The following is a 16299-nucleotide window of genomic DNA, read 5'->3' as shown; positions in this document are numbered from 1 at the left end:
TCTTAGAGTCGTCTTGCAAACTTTGAGAGACCAGGTATTGTATGCAAAGTTCTCCAAATGTGAATTTTGGTTGCATCAGTGGCCTTCCGAGGCCACATTATATCTAGAGATGGTATTCAGGTTGATGCTCAGAAAATTGAGGCAGTGAAGAGTTGGCCCAGACCCACATCCCCGACAGAGATAAGGAGCTTCTTGGGTTTGTCTGGCTATTATCGAAGGTTCGTAGAGGGATTCTCCTCCATATCATCACCATTGACTAAGCTGACTCAAAAGAAGGCTAAGTTCCAATGGTCCGAGGCTTGTGAGGAGAGTTTCCAAAAATTGAAGACTAATCTAACCACTGCCCCTGTTCTAACCTTGCCCGATGGTACAGAGGGTTTTGTGATCTATTGTGATGCATCCAAAATTGGTTTGGGTTGTGTGTTGATGCAAAGGGTGAAGGTGATAGCCTATGCTTCAAGACAACTTAAGGTTCACGAGAGAAATTACCCAACTCATGACCTTGAGCTGGCGGCTGTGGTGTTTGCGCTTAAAATCTGGCGCCACTACCTGTATGGAGTGCATATCGATGTATTCACCGATCACAAGAGTTTGCAATATGTCTTTAGCCAGAGGGAACTCAACCTGAGGCAAAGGAGATGGCTTGAGCTACTCAAGGATTATGATATGAGCATCCTCTACCACCCAGGTAAAGCTAATGTTGTTGCTGATGCTCTTAGCAGGTTGTCTATGGGTAGCACTGCCCACGTGGAGGAAGGAAGGAGAGAATTGGCGAAAGAGGTACATAGATTAGCCCGATTGGGAGTTTATCTGGAAGAGAACAATGAAGGCGGAGTTACTATTCAGGATGGGTCTACGTCCTCACTTGTGGCAGAGGTAAAGGAGAAGCAAGACCAAGATCCCATCCTTCTCCAATTGAAGAGAATTATTCACAAACAAGAGGTAATGGTTTTCACCAAAGGGGGAGATGGTGTGTTGAGGTACCAAAATAGATTATGTGTGCCGGATGTCGATGATGTTCGAGAGAGGATTATGGCCGAAGCGCATAGTTCTAGGTACTCCATTCATCCAGGCTCCACGAAAATGTATCATGACTTGAAGGAAATCTATTGGTGGAGTGGGATGAAGAAGGATATTGCAGAATTTATTTCCAAGTGCCCGAATTGCCAACAGGTGAAGGTTGAGCATCAAAGGCCATGTGGTCTAGCCCAAAACATAGAAATTCCAGAATGGAAGTGGGAGATGATCAACATGGACTTTATTACAGGCTTGCCGAAGTCCCGAAAGCAACATGATTCCATTTGGGTGATTGTGGATAGAATGACGAAATCAGCTCACTTCTTGGCGGTTAAGACTACTGATACCGCAGAAGATTATGCAAAGTTGTACATCCAGGAGATCGTCAGATTGCATGGGGTTCCCTTGTCTATTATCTCAGACAGAGGAGCTCAATTCACTTCCCAATTTTGGAAATCCTTTCAGAAGGGATTAGGTTCGAGGGTGAACTTGAGTACAGCCTTCCATCCCCAGATAGATGGCCAAGCAGAGCGCACCATCCAGACATTGGAAGATATGTTGAGGGCATGTGTGCTTGACTTCAAGGGAAATTGGGATGATCACTTACCTCTCATAGAATTTGCATACAACAATAGCTATCATGCAAGCATTCAAATGGCTCCTTATGAAGCTTTGTATGAGAGGAGGTGTAGATCTCCCATTGGGTGGTTTGAAGTTGGTGAAGCCGAGTTGATTGGGCCTGACCTTGTTCACCAAGCCATGGAGAAGGTGAGAGTTATCCAAGATAGGCTAAAGATAGCCCAAAGCTGCCAAAAATCTTACACCGATGTGAGAAGGAGAGACATAGAGTTTGAGGTGGGTGATTGGGTGTATTTGAAAGTGTCACCCATGAAGGGTGTCATGAGGTTTGGAAAGAAGGGGAAGCTTAGTCCTCGATATATTGGTCCTTACCAGATCTTGAGACGGATTGGGAGTGTTGCTTATGAGTTGGAGTTGCCGTCGGAGCTAGCCTCTATTCATCCGGTATTCCACGTTTCGATGTTGAAAAAGTGCTTAGGCGATCCCTCGTTGGTAGTCCCCATTGACAGCGTTGGAATTAAGGATAGCTTGTCTTATGAAGAGGTCCCAGTCTAAATTCTTGATCGCTAAATTCGCAAATTGAGGAACAAAGAAATCGCCTCGGTCAAAGTTCTGTAGAGGAATCAACTTGTTGAGGAAGCCACATGGGAAGCGGAGGAAGCCATGAAGTCTAAATACCCACATCTATTTGTGCCTACCGAGGAGAATATTGAAGGTAATGACCATTTCCTTGAATCGAATTCATTTGTACCATTTTGAGTTTTAATTGATATTTGATTGAGAATTTGATTGATTGAATGACTGAGTTTTGATTGTGATTTATACCCCGAGTCCATTCTTAGTTGCTCGTCATTCGAGGACGAATGATCCCAAGGGGGAGATAATGTAACACCCCTCAAAATTTTCCCTAAGATTTGGGCCTTCTTTGTACATGTGTGGGGCCCATCGTATTTATTTCGAAGTATGTGTTTGAGTTAAGATGATTCTTTGAGGAATTTAAGAGCGTTGGAGGTGATATGGGGTCATTGAGGACCCCTAGGACCGAGCTAAGTCCAAAAGATCCGTCGTGGCTAAGTTTAGGATGAGTTCATGTAAGGGTCGACTTTTAACGACCCTATCTTTTGAAAGACGTCAATCTGGGGACCTATCAAATTGAAGGTCGTCGATTCTTCTTTCCAACGCCACCAAGAACGTAAATTTTGGAGTTCGGAGTCAAAAGATATGACGATCCGAAGATGAACTAGCACGATAGGAATTTCATTTTTTGGCCTGGGTTGCAACTACTGGGGAAATGGCCTTGTCGCTGTAAGGGCGCGATGCGCCACTATCGCGCCAGAAACATGCCTCAGTAGTTTGGTCCTTGGCGCAACACGCCACTAAAAGTTGTGCAGGGTTTTTCAGGCCAAATTCCCAGAATTCAGAACAATGGGCTTGGCGCTGTAAGGGCGCGACGCGCCACTATCGCGCCAGAAACATGCCTCAGTAGTTTGTTCCCTGGCGCGACGCGCTACTAAAAGTTGTGCAGGTTTTAGGCATAATTGTCCTTGGCGCTGTAAGGGTGCAACGCGCCACTATCGCGCCAATGGCGTTTTGGCCTAATTTTCAGAATTTGGAGGAAGGGCAATTTGGGAATTGTCCCAAATTATATATACACAAGCCTTGTACATTTTGGGACCATTTCTTCAGCCCCCACTCTCTCTCTAAAAGCCCTAGCTCCTCTCTCTTCTCTTCTTCTCCATTTCCAACAAAAAAAAAGGGAGTCCAAGAACATCAAGATTTGAGTCCTCTATTGAAGACCCAACTACAAGGTTTTCTTCAAGTCTTCACTAAGGTATGTAAGGCTATCCAAAATATGGGTTGAGTTCACCCATGTGCCCTATTCTTGTTTTGAGGTTAGATATTCATGGGAATGGAGTTTCTTGGTATGATACATGTTTGAATGAGTTTTGTTCCCATCTTATTTGATTATTTATGTGTCAATGTTGTTGAGCTAAGAGGTTACTAAAATGAACCCTTATGTGAGTATGAGATGATGAAGAAGTGAGTTGCTAAATATGTTTTATTGATCTTCTAAATTATGTAGATTTGATAAAGGATGTTATTTTCTTAAACATGTTACTTAATATGAAAGGTCAAATTTAGAGTCTTGAAATTGTGATGAGCCTCAAATGTTTCTCAAACGGATGGAGGTAATGATTGGTTATATCTAGATGATGTTATATATGTGTATTTAAAACCTCTTTTGAAGGTATGATTGAGATTTGATTGTGATAGAGTTGATGAGTTGACAAGGTTGTAATGAGACTTGTCGATATGATTTGATTGAGTTGATTGGAAGGAGTCTTATGAGCATTGAGTCTTGGGAGGAGTATCGAGCACCGAATTGGGCAAGAGTATAGTCCATACTCGAACCCAATAACTGCGTCGCCAAATATAGAGAGGATAGAACCGTTAAAGTCGGATGCTTCCCCGAGAGATTTATCCTGACATTATAGGACCTGGTTGGATTGGATCCATGATTTGTTGATTCGTTCATGCCCTGGCAAAGTATGAGCGGACGCGGCAACAAAGTCGGTTTGTTGTACTTTCACTGGCTCATAAGTGATGGTTGTCGGTTAAGAGAAACTCCCAAATAGGTTTTGATAGTACTCTGAGTCAGATTGAGTTGAATTGTATATGATTGGTCCAGTCTAAATCATATCCTTGTTTAGACTTAGGACATTTGATTGAGTTGTCATTCCTTTTGAGTTGATCTCCCGAGTTGATTGATTCTTCCTTAATGATCATTGTATTCGGCCATTTTACATACTCGTACATTCCATGTACTGACGCCATTTAGCCCGCATCATTTCATGATGCAGAGACAGGTACTAGAGATCATCAATCGGCGCTCCGTTGAAGATCCACATACACTTTCAGCCAGTCGGTGAGTCCTCCTAGTTCTCGGAGGATATTGGGCCTTCTTGTACAGTTTTGTTGTCTTTTCTTCTATTTAGATTGTTGGTAGCCATGGGCTTGTCATTGGCACCTTTTAGAATTGAATAGAGTCTTCATAGACTGGAGTGTGGGGAGGTCGAGCGGTCATCTTGGGGAGTCCTATTTTTATTGTCTTCTTTTGATTGTAAATGTTTGGCCTTCGGCCCTTATATTATGAAAAATATTTCTTTAAATTGAGTTCCTTCTAAGAGAATGTGCTTGAATGAAGAAGTGACTGGACCAGGTGGTTCGCTCGGAGGTCAGAAATGGCCTTCGGATGCCGGCTACGTCTAGGGTACCCTCCCGGGGCGTGACATAACTAAACTGGGAAGCTGCATATAACTCAACTGAACTTCTCTTTCAAAACTGATATGCATTGTTTTCTTTTAGAAATAACCATGCTCTTTTCAAAATTAAATAATGCACTTGGAGCACTCAAATTCCTTCTTTTACTAATAGCTGTGAAATACTTTTACTTTAACTGAAAGTAATGCACAATATATAACAACGTAAAACCTTCAACAACCCAAATAGGATTTATGTGAAAAATAAGCATAAACAACATTCAAGAACTACAATCATATAATAACATAAGTTTAATGATAATGATTTGAATTCAATAATAAGGAATCATAGAAACTAGAAATTCAAGAAAAAGGTTGGATTAAAAACCTTAGGATTAAACTCTTTCTATCTAAATTTAGATGTAGGGCGTGAGGATGAACTTAATCCCTCACAGTGATAGACTTACATACCTGAAAGAATAATGATTTTGAAGAAAAAATAAGAATTTGATGAAAGCTCTTGAAATTCTATCTTTTCTCCCTCGGAAACCTTGCTCTAAGTCTTGAGAGTGATTATGAGGATGTCACGACCCGGTCTAGGGCCTAGTCGTACCACGACGATTAAAATTTCAAAGGACCCCACAACCAAGCCTCTTAGCATAACATTCATGAGCATACATAAGGTGAATAATAAATAAAGTTAAATCAAGATAAGGAAGCAAAATCTCAAATAGAACATGAGTCTCGAAAAGATAGAATGACAACATAGACTCTTTACTATCTAACATGTCTCTACTAACTCGGTGGGGAAATAAGACAAGCTCCTAGCTCACCCAAATAGAAAACATAAGAGTAATAAAGTACAAGTGTCAAATATGAAATAAGTGTCATGTCCTCAAACTGTGAGGACTCACCAATAATAAGATAATAGCAAACTCTAACCACGAGTGGGAGGAGGATGAGCGTGATCGTCGGACCCTACATTCTGATACAATATAGGCAAAAGTATGCGTTAATATATAAAATGCACTAAGTATGTGAGAATATGCATGAACAATAAACATAGGACATAGGCAATATAAATCATGGATGCAAGACCAATATCTTTAAAACATGAATAAAGTCATGAAAACATTAGAACATCTATCTCATTGGTCAATGCATCAAAATCTTATAACCATCATAAGAACCCATAACTCAACTGAAACTGTATGGGATAGGACCTAAACTCAACATATAAGACCATGCGAGCTAATACATGGAATCCGATGACTCCTGCATCAAGACAGGGGAGGCTACCTTGCCATGTCATACTCCATTAAGTAGCTATTTAACTTTTCTATGTGGATTCACTAGCTTCACCATATTAGCATATGTAAACCTACGCGGACAACATAGTTTGGGACTAAAAGTTGCTACTAGGATTTCCTTGGGTAACTAACTGAGTTATCGAACCAAGGCCCACCTAAAAGTCCTCTCGTTGCTTAGTCATTATCTCAACAAAATTCATAGAACTTGATCATAACATCATAGGGAAAGATAATAATAAATATCAATACATCTTTATAAAATATCATAAGAATAGGTCATCCAGCACCATCATAGTAAAATCATAGGATTAGCTCATCTATCATATAACTTATGCAATATGAGTGTCGGCTTTCCTTATTATATGTATTTGATCATAAACATCTTTAGGGACTTAAGTTTCCCTATTATTAACTTACTTGAAACATCATAGAATTATCATTCATAAACTTCTTTGCAAAAAGCATCGTTAACTCATTCATAAGGCTTTCATAGAATATAGCTTGAAAATCATGTTCATATCTCATAAATCATACTTGAAACTAGCATATATCATGTGTCATTAAAATTTAACTTGAAATCATGCAATATGATGTAAATTATGCATAATTATGCTAATAGCATTGAAGAATATCATAATTGAGAAGACTCAATGAAAATCATGAAATTAGAACTTTTAATTGAAGAAATCATAAGAAAAATTGAGAAGAATTTTTTGGGATTCCATTGGTGGAAGATACCCATGGATGAAGTCCCATATACCTTGACCTTGATGAGCCCTAAATTGAAGATAATGAAAGCTTGACCTTGAACAAAATTCCCAGAATTGCTTGAGGAAAAAGAAGACTCTAGAGAGGAAACTTGGGAGAGAAGATTTTCTGATTTTGGGAATTATGGAGAGAATGAGAGGGTTAGAAGACTTAAGGTAGTTAATAGTTAAGAATCTAGTTCCAAAAATCATTCATATTCATTAATGAAATATAGGGAAAAGACCAAAATAACCCAACTTAAATACAAATCAAAAACAAAAATGGACCATCACCACAGACCATTAAGACCACCACAGTCTGTGGTCCCCTCCATGGTGAGGGACTTGGGTTTTTTGAAAAAGGTTTTTGGAAGGTTGCCTACCACGAGACCCACCACGGCCCGTTATGGGCACCACGGTCCGTAGTGGTAGACTTGGTCTTAAAATCTTGGGACTTACAAGGAGGGTTTCAGTAATTCCTCCATGGATACCTTCATGGTCCGTGTTGAGAAACAAGACCCTTGGAGGATGGATATGGTGAGTCTCTTGATAAGGGGCCTGTTGGGGTGTCCACCATGGGAGCCATAACGGTCTGTGGTCCACACCACAGATCGTGGTGTCCCCTCGTGGTCCTCACCTCTGAAACCCAACTGATAAGGCATGGACCACTGTGTCCCTTCACGGCCCATGGTCCTTTTTACGGCCCGTATAGGACCTCGTGAAAACCACCTAGTGTCAAAAGTTGATTTTTTCTGAGAAATCACCTTTTGATCCTCGTTTTTTGACTTTTCAACTTCTGGATCTTACAATATCTCCCCTTTAGGAACATTCGTCCTCAAATAGGACTCATACTAGCATGAATGGAATAGAAAAGGAACATAACAACTCAACATGAACTCAAAACGTCTCAATAATGCATAAAACATAAAATCTTTAATCTCAAGTTAAAATATGACTTTAAAACACATTTCATAAATATGAATGCATATGAAACCATGATAACAACTGAAACACATGATTTGGGCTGGTTGGATCAAGAAGGAACTAAATACCTTAACTAGTCATGGAAGGAAAGAGATGAGAATATCATGATATTATATCAGCTTCGGCTTCCCATGTAGCACCCTCAACCTCTTGGTTCCTCCATAACACTTTAACTAAAGCTATTTCTTTTTTCGTCAACCTTCTAACTTATCAGTCCAAGATCTCAACTGGAACCTCCTCATATGAAGGACTCTTTTTAACTTTAATGATGTTCAATGGAACAATGGAGCTAGAATCACCAACAAACTTCCTCAACAAATACACATGGAACATCGTATGCACTGGTGCCAACTCGAAAGGCAAATCCAACTCATAAGCTATCTTGCCAATCCGCCTCAAAATCTGATAAGGGCCAAAATAGTGGGGACTTAGCTTTCCCTTCTTGACAAAATGCATCACACCCTTCATGGGTGAAATTTTCAAGTAAATACAATCATTAATCTCAAATTCAAATTTCTCTCCTTCTCACATCTAAATAGGACTTTTGTCGGCTTTGGGCCATTTTCAATCTTTCTCTAATGAGTCTAGCCTTCTCCATAGCCTCAAATACCAACTCGGGTCCTATCAAAGTAAATTCACCTACCTCAAACCAACTGATAAGGAATCTAAACTTCATACCATACAAAGCCTCAAATGGATCCATCTTGATGCGAGAGTGATAATTGTAATTATAAGCAAACTCTATCAATGACAAATGATCATCCCAATTTCCTTTAAATTCAATAACACATATAAAGTAAACTCTATCAATGACAAATGATCATCCCAATTTCCTTTAAATTCAATAACACATTCTTTGAATATGTCCTCTAATGTTTGAATAGTATACTCGGCCTGACCATTTATTTATGGGTGAAAAGTTATACATAGCTTCACTTGATTACCAATACCCTTTTGGAAGGATCCCCAAAACTGAGATGTAAACTGAGTACCTCGATCCGAGATGGTAGACAATGGAACACCATAAAACATAACCAACTCTCGGATATATAAGCTATCATAGTCCTCGGGTGAATAAAAAGTCTTAACAGGGAGAAAATGAGTCGACTAAGTCATTCGGTCAACAACCATCCAAATATATTCACGTTGCCGATGAGTAAGAGGCAAACCTGTAATGAAGTCCATTTTTAAGACTTCTCACTTTCAAGGAGGAAGCTCAATGTCTTAAGCCAAACCTCCTAATTTGTTATGCTCAACTTTTACTTGTTGACAGTTTGGACACCTAGTGATGAATTATGCAATATCCCTTTTCATGGCATACCACCAAAATACTTACCTCAAATCTCGATACATCTTGGTGGAATCTTGTAACATTCCTCAAAATGCTCACAATTGCCTTAAGAATGTTTTGGGAATAGGCCCCTCATGTAATGCATTATCTTTAATCTTTTTGGCAAATCTGAGTTCGAAATATCAATCAGGGGGTCAAAACCTATGAAAAATTGGTCTCGATGGATTTTTAGGACCCGTAAATAGAAAGATTTTTTGAAGAAACTCTGCAAAATAGTAAAGTCTGTGTCGCGGACCTAGCGATGGTTTTTTGGCCGAATTTAGTTTTTAGTAAGGGCACTTTAGACTTTTTTCCAATTGTTAGTTAATGAACCTAGACGTTTTTAGAACCTAATCCATCTCTATAAATTAACCAAAACCTCTAATTCTATTCATTCTTCTACAATTCAGCTACTCAAATATTTCTTTTTACAAAAGACTCTTAAGGACTTCATTGAAGACTTCAAGTAAATTCACTCAAGCTTTCTATTAAAACTGTCAAGTTCTTCCAAATTATTTGATTTTTTCACTTAAGATATGTGGGTATTGATTCATGGATTCTTTCATCCATGAAGCCCAATTAATTTCTCAAAGTTTTCTATCAAATTAAAGTATAGTATTTTATGGGTTTTATGATCTCTATTCCAATTGCATGAATTATGATTCAAATTATGATTATGAGTCTATTTTGATATAAATTGATAGTTATTGTATTGAATTGAAGAGTTTTCCATGAATTCTCCTATATTGATCTCTAGGGTTCATGATGTAAATTATGAGTATTTTCAATTATACTTCCAAATGATATTATCTTTATGAATTATGTATGGGCTAAAAGAAAGTTTATGATCATGCATGTTTTCAAGTCAATTACATGATGTTTCAAGTCAATTGGTTATGCAATTGAGTTCTACTCTATGTTCAAGGTATGAATTTCATGCAAATTATGAAGTAAGGTGACTTAGGGCCCTATGTGGTGACCTAGGGCCTAACTATATGAATTATGCAAATATGATTGTAATGATAAAAGGATAATTCTCACATTACAAGTATATTATGAAAATGAGTTATTCTATGATTTCAAACCTATGATCATGACTGTGATATATGTTATTTATGAGATTGAGGTTAAGATCATATTCATCTATGTGTCTAGTTAAGCTTTCCTATCTGGCAGTGTGTGTGATGAGTCCTCATTTATTGGGGACTAATCATTGAGTTGGTTATTATTTTCAAAGACTTTTTTTATATTTCATATTGAGGGTGAGCAAGAGACATGTCTTAGCCTCCGCTCATACTCATGAGTAGAGGCATCTAGTTGGACAAATGTTTTGAGTCTATATTGTCATATGATGTTCTTCAATTTCTGTTCAGGGTTTAGAATCTATTATGATGTTTTCCATTTTTGCTTTACCTTATGTATGCTTATGATATGTACAAGAGGCTTGGTTGGAGCCCTTTGGAGTTTCGATCGCCTTATTACTACTAGGTCCTAGGGTAGGTCATGACAAATTTGGTATCAAAGCAAAAGGTTTTCAAGTGTCCTAGAATGTCCAACACGCTACATCAAGCAGAGTCTTATTCATGGTTGTGAAGCACGCCACATCTATGAATAAGAGGCTATGAGTCATTTTAGAAATTCTCACTTTTTTCATGATCTATGTCGTGCTATAGAGTTTACCATAAGACTTCTTTTCCCTAACGGTCTTTCTTTATAATTTTTAGAAGAATGTCTCCAAGAAGACCATCATTTCTAAGGAAAAATAATACCAATGAAGCCCAAGCTCCCCCAGCTCCTCAAGACAATGGTCCTCTACTGGACCAAGTGACAAATATGGATTTTTATACTACCATTATTATGCTAGCTCGAGTGGTGATCAACCAAGGTATTGCGACTCCTCCTAATGTTCCTACTCCAGCCTTAAGAGTGAGGGACTTTTCACGAATGAATCCTCTGGAGTTTTATGGTTCAAAAGTTGATGAGGATCATCAAGATCTCATTGATGAGGTCTATAAGATAGTGAGAATTATGGGAGTAACTTCGAAAGAAAAAGAGGAGTTGGCAGCTTACCAACTTAAGGGTGTTGCTCAAGTATGGTACATACAAATGAAGTTGGAGAGGGTGGATGAAGGTCCTATTGAATGGAAAGCTTTCAAACTTGCTTTCCTTGATCAGTTTTCCCTCTTGAGTTAAGGGAGGCTAGAGTGTTGGAGTTCATAAATCTTGTACAGGAAATATGGGGATGAGGGACTATGCCCTCAAGTTTAATAAGCTATCCAAGTATGCTCCTTCATTGGTTACCGATCCACGTGCTTGAATAAGTAAATTCATATTAGGGGTGTCCTACTTGGTTGCTAAGGAATGTCATACCGCTATGCTTTTTAATAAGATGGACATATCTCGACTCATGATTTTTGCCAAACAAATTGAAGGAGAAAATCTCAAGGAGATGAGGATGAGGGATTCTAAGAGGGCCCGGTATGAAGATGAATTCTCCAATGCTAGGGCCAGTAGTAGTAGTAGACGCTCTTAACAAGGATAAAGCTTGGGAAAGAAGTTTGCTAAAGACAGGGTGACATACCCTAGAGCTCAAGGAGGAGGGGGCGTGAATGCTAGTAGCCCTTATTTTCCCAAGTGTGCAAAGTATGGAAATAATCACGGAGGAAATTGCTTAATAGGAATGAGTGCTTGCTATGGATATGGCAAGATGGGCCATAAGCAATTCGAGTGCCCTCTTTTTGCCAACAAGGGAGGAGAAGGTCATCCTCTAGGAGGCCAAGTGCAACAAGGCGCCCAAGCTCAACCCAAGGGTGGCCAACATAAAAACCGCTTTTATGCTCTTTACTCTAGGAAAGATGTTGGTGAGACTGTTGATGTGGTCACGGGTATGTTATGAGTCTTTAACCTAGATGCTTATGCATTGCTTGATTCGGGTGCTAATTTATCTTTTATTACCCCTTACATTGCTATGAGATTTGATGTGTGCCCTGAAGTATTAATAGAACCTTTCTCGATTTATACTCCCATTGGTGATTCGATATTAGCCAAGAGAGCTTATAGAAACTGTCCCGTATGGGTCTTACATAGAGTTATTCCATGTGATCTTGTTGAACTTGACATGACTGATTTTGACATCATTTTTATATGGATGGGTTACATGCTACTTATGCATTTATATATTGTAGGACTTGTTAAGTTTCACTTTCCTAATGAGCCTATTCTTAAATAGAAGGGTAACGATTCAGTGGTTAAGGGTTTATTCATGTCATGTATTAAGGCCCAGAAAATGATTTCCAAGGGGTGCATTTATCATATTGTGTGAGTTAGGGACGTCGATGCGAAAAATCCTATTCTTGAGTCGGTCTCTATAGTTAATGAGTTTTTTAATGATTTTTCTGATATTCCTCCTGAAAGGGAAATTTACTTTGGCATAGATCTCACTCCCGATACCCAACCTATTTCTATTCCTCCTTATCGTATAGCTCTGGTGGAACTTAAAGAGTTAAAAGAACAATTGAAGGAGTTTTTGGATAAGGGTTTTTATAAGACCGAGTATTTCACCATGGGGTGCTCCCGTGTTATTTGTTAGGAAGAAAGATGGGTCACTCTGAATGTGCATAAACTGCTGGCAAATGAATAAGGTCACCATAAAGAACTAGTATCCAATTTCAAGGATAGATGACTTGTTTGATCAATTACAAGGAGCAAGCCACTTTTCTAAGATTGACCTCCGTTATGGTTATCATCAATTAAGGGTAAAAGAGTGTGATATTTCTAAAATGGCTTTTCAAACAAGGTCTGGTCATTTTGAATTTGTAGTAATGTCGTTTGGTTTGACTAATGCTCCCGCAATATTCATGGATTTGATGAATCGTATTTTTAAGTCATATTTGGACATATTTGTAGTGGTGTTCATTGATGACATCTTGATTTATTCTGAAAATAAGAAAGATCATGTGGGTCACTTAAGGATTATGTTACAAATATTGAGAGAGAAGCAATTATTTCCTAAATTTAGTAAGTGCAAGTTCTGGCTGAAGAAAGTTACATTTCTTGTCCATGTGGTGTTCGGTGATAGGATTAAAGTAGATCCAAAGAAGACGTAGGTGGTTAAAAATTGGCCTACACCATTATCTTCTTTAGACATTAGAAGTTTTTTGGGCTTAGCCGGATACTACAGAAGGTTTGTTAAAGGGTTTTTGTCTATTGCTTTGCCTTTAACTAAGTTGACACAAAAAAGGTAAAATTCCAATGGTTGGACGAATGTGAGAAAAGTTTCCAAATATTGAAGAATTATCTCACGTCGGCTTCTATTTTACATTGCTCAAAGGTTCAGATGGATTTGTTGTTTATTGTGATGCTTCGCGTGTTGGTTTGGGTTATGTCTTGATGCAACATACTAAGGTTATAGCCTATGCCTCTAGGCAACTTAAGGTCTATGAAAGAAACTATCCAACCCATGATCTTGAACTTGCGACGGTTGTGTTTGCTTTGAAAATTTGGTGCCATTATCTTTATGGGGTGCATGTTGATGTGTTTGCCGATCACAAAAGCTTGCAATACGTGTTTAGTCAAAGGTACTTGAATCTTAGGCAAAGTAGGTGGATTGAACTCCTAAAATACTATAACATAAGCATATTGTACCATCTAGGTAAGGCAAATATTGTAGACGATGCTCTTAGTCGGTTGTCTATGGATAATGTTGCACATGTTGAGGAAGGTAAGAGGGAATTGGTTAAAGAGGTCCATAGATTGACACATTTATGTGTGCGTTTGGTTGATTCCAATGATGGAGGCATTCTTATACCTAATGGTTCAGAATCATTTCTTGTGGCAAACATTAAGGCCAAATAAGACAATGATTCGATTTTGGTCGAATTAAAGAAGTCGATTGCGGAAAAATCTATTGAGGCTTTCTCCCTAGGAGGAGATGGGTTACTATATTACTAAGGTCATTTGTGTGTTCTAAATATTGATGAATTAAGAGAGTTGATATTAAATGAGGCCCATAGTTCTCGGTATTCAATTCATCCGGGATCTACCAAGATATATCGTGACTTGAGGGAAATGTATTGGCGGAATGGTATGAAAAATCACATAGTGGAGTTCGTGGCTAAGTGTCCCAATTTTCAACAAGTGAAAGTTGAACATCAAAGGCCGAGAGGTCTATCTCAAGAAATTGAAATCCCTACTTAGAAGTGGGAAGATGTGAATGGACTTTGTCACAGGTTTGCCTTGTACTTGAAGACAACATGATTCTATTTGGGTCATTGTGGACTGATGACCAAATTGGCATATTTTTTACCAATCAAGACTTCTTATGGTGCTAAAGACTATGTTAAGTTTTACATTCGTGAACTTGTAAAACTTCATGGTGTCCTTTTGTCGATTATATAGGATAGAGGTACTCAATTCAATTTATATTTTTGGAAGTCATTTCAAAAATGTGTAGGTATTAAAGTCAAGCTAAGTACCGCTTTCCATCCTCAAACTGATGGACAAGCCGAAAGAACAATCCAAACCTTGGAGGATATATTAAAGGCATGTGTGATTGATCTTAGAGGAAGTTGGGATGAGCACTTTCTATTGATTGAGTTTGCCTACAATAATAGTTATTACTCTAGCATCTAAATAACTCATTTTGAAGCCTTGTACGAGAGAAGATGTAGGTCTCCGGTGGGGTGATTTGAAGTAGGTAAGATGGCATTGATTGGTCCAGATTTGGTAGTTGATGCAATAGAGAAAGTATGGCTCATAAAAGAAAGATTGAAACTGGCTTAAAGTCGTCAAAAGTCCTATTCGGACACTAGGAGGAGAGAGATTGAATTTGATGTGGGTGATATGGTATATTTGAAGATTTCACCTATGAAAGGGGTAATGTAGTTTGGTAAGAAGGGGAAGTTGAGTCCTAGATATATAGGACCCTATAGAATATTGAAGTGCATTGGCAAAGTAGCATATGAGTTAGACTTGCCACTTGAGTTGGATTTGGTTCATCTGGTATTTCATGTGTCAATGTTGAGGAAGTTTGTGGGTGATCCAAATTCTATTGTGCCAATGGATAATGTGAGTATTGAAGAAACTTTAACTTATGAGGAGGTACCGATTGAGATTTTAGACCGACAAGTGAAGAGGTTAAAAAATAAAGACGTTGTGTCCGTCAATGTGTTATGGAGGAATCAACAAGTAGAGAGTGCTATGTGGGAACCGAGATCGGACATGATGAAGGGTTATCCGTATCTCTTTCCTTCCACTCAAGCGTAAAGGTACTAAGTTTTTCATGATCAAATCGATTAAACTCATACATTTTTAGTTCCATATGTCATTCATATGCATGCATGATTCATGAAAATGATTTTTCTCAAGGACTATATTTTATATTAAGTATAAAGTTTACATGTTCTATGCATTTTTTAAAGAGTCCTCATGTTCATGTTGGATTGCTAAGTCCTTTTTCCATGTTCTTCCTATACTAGTGAATCTCATTCAAGGACGAATGTTCCCAAGGGGGAGATATTATAACATTTCTCAAAATGCTCACAAGTGCCTCAAGAATGCTTTGGGAATAGACTGCTCATGTAATGCATTATCTTTAATCTTTTTGTAAATTTGAGTTCGAAATATCGATCAGAGGGTCAAAACCTACGAAAAAAGGTCTTGGTGGATTTTTAGGACCCATAAATAGAAAGATAGATTTCGAAGAAACTCCGCAAGACAGTAAAGTCCGCACCAAGTCCGCAACATTTTCTGGACAAATTTAGGTTTTAGTAAGAGCAGTTTAGACTTTTCCCCAATTGTTAGTTAATGAACCTAGAAGTTTTTAGGATCTAATTCATCTCTATAAATTAACTTAAACTTCTAATTCTATTCATTCTTCTACAATTCAGCTACTCTAATATTTATCTCTACAAAAGACTCTTAAGGACTTCATTGAAGACTTCAAGTAAATTCACTCATGCTCTCCATCAAAACTCTCAAATTCTTCTAAATTATTTGGTTTTTTAACTTAAGGTATGTGGGTATTGATTCATGGATTCTTTCATCCATGAAGCCCAATCAATTTCTCAAAGTTT

This window comes from Solanum dulcamara, chromosome 7, assembly GCF_947179165.1.
Source record: "Solanum dulcamara chromosome 7, daSolDulc1.2, whole genome shotgun sequence".
NCBI classification, from domain to species: domain Eukaryota; kingdom Viridiplantae; phylum Streptophyta; class Magnoliopsida; order Solanales; family Solanaceae; genus Solanum; species Solanum dulcamara.
The sequence above is the reverse complement of the archived record's forward strand: the minus strand, read 5'-3'. Positions refer to the sequence as shown.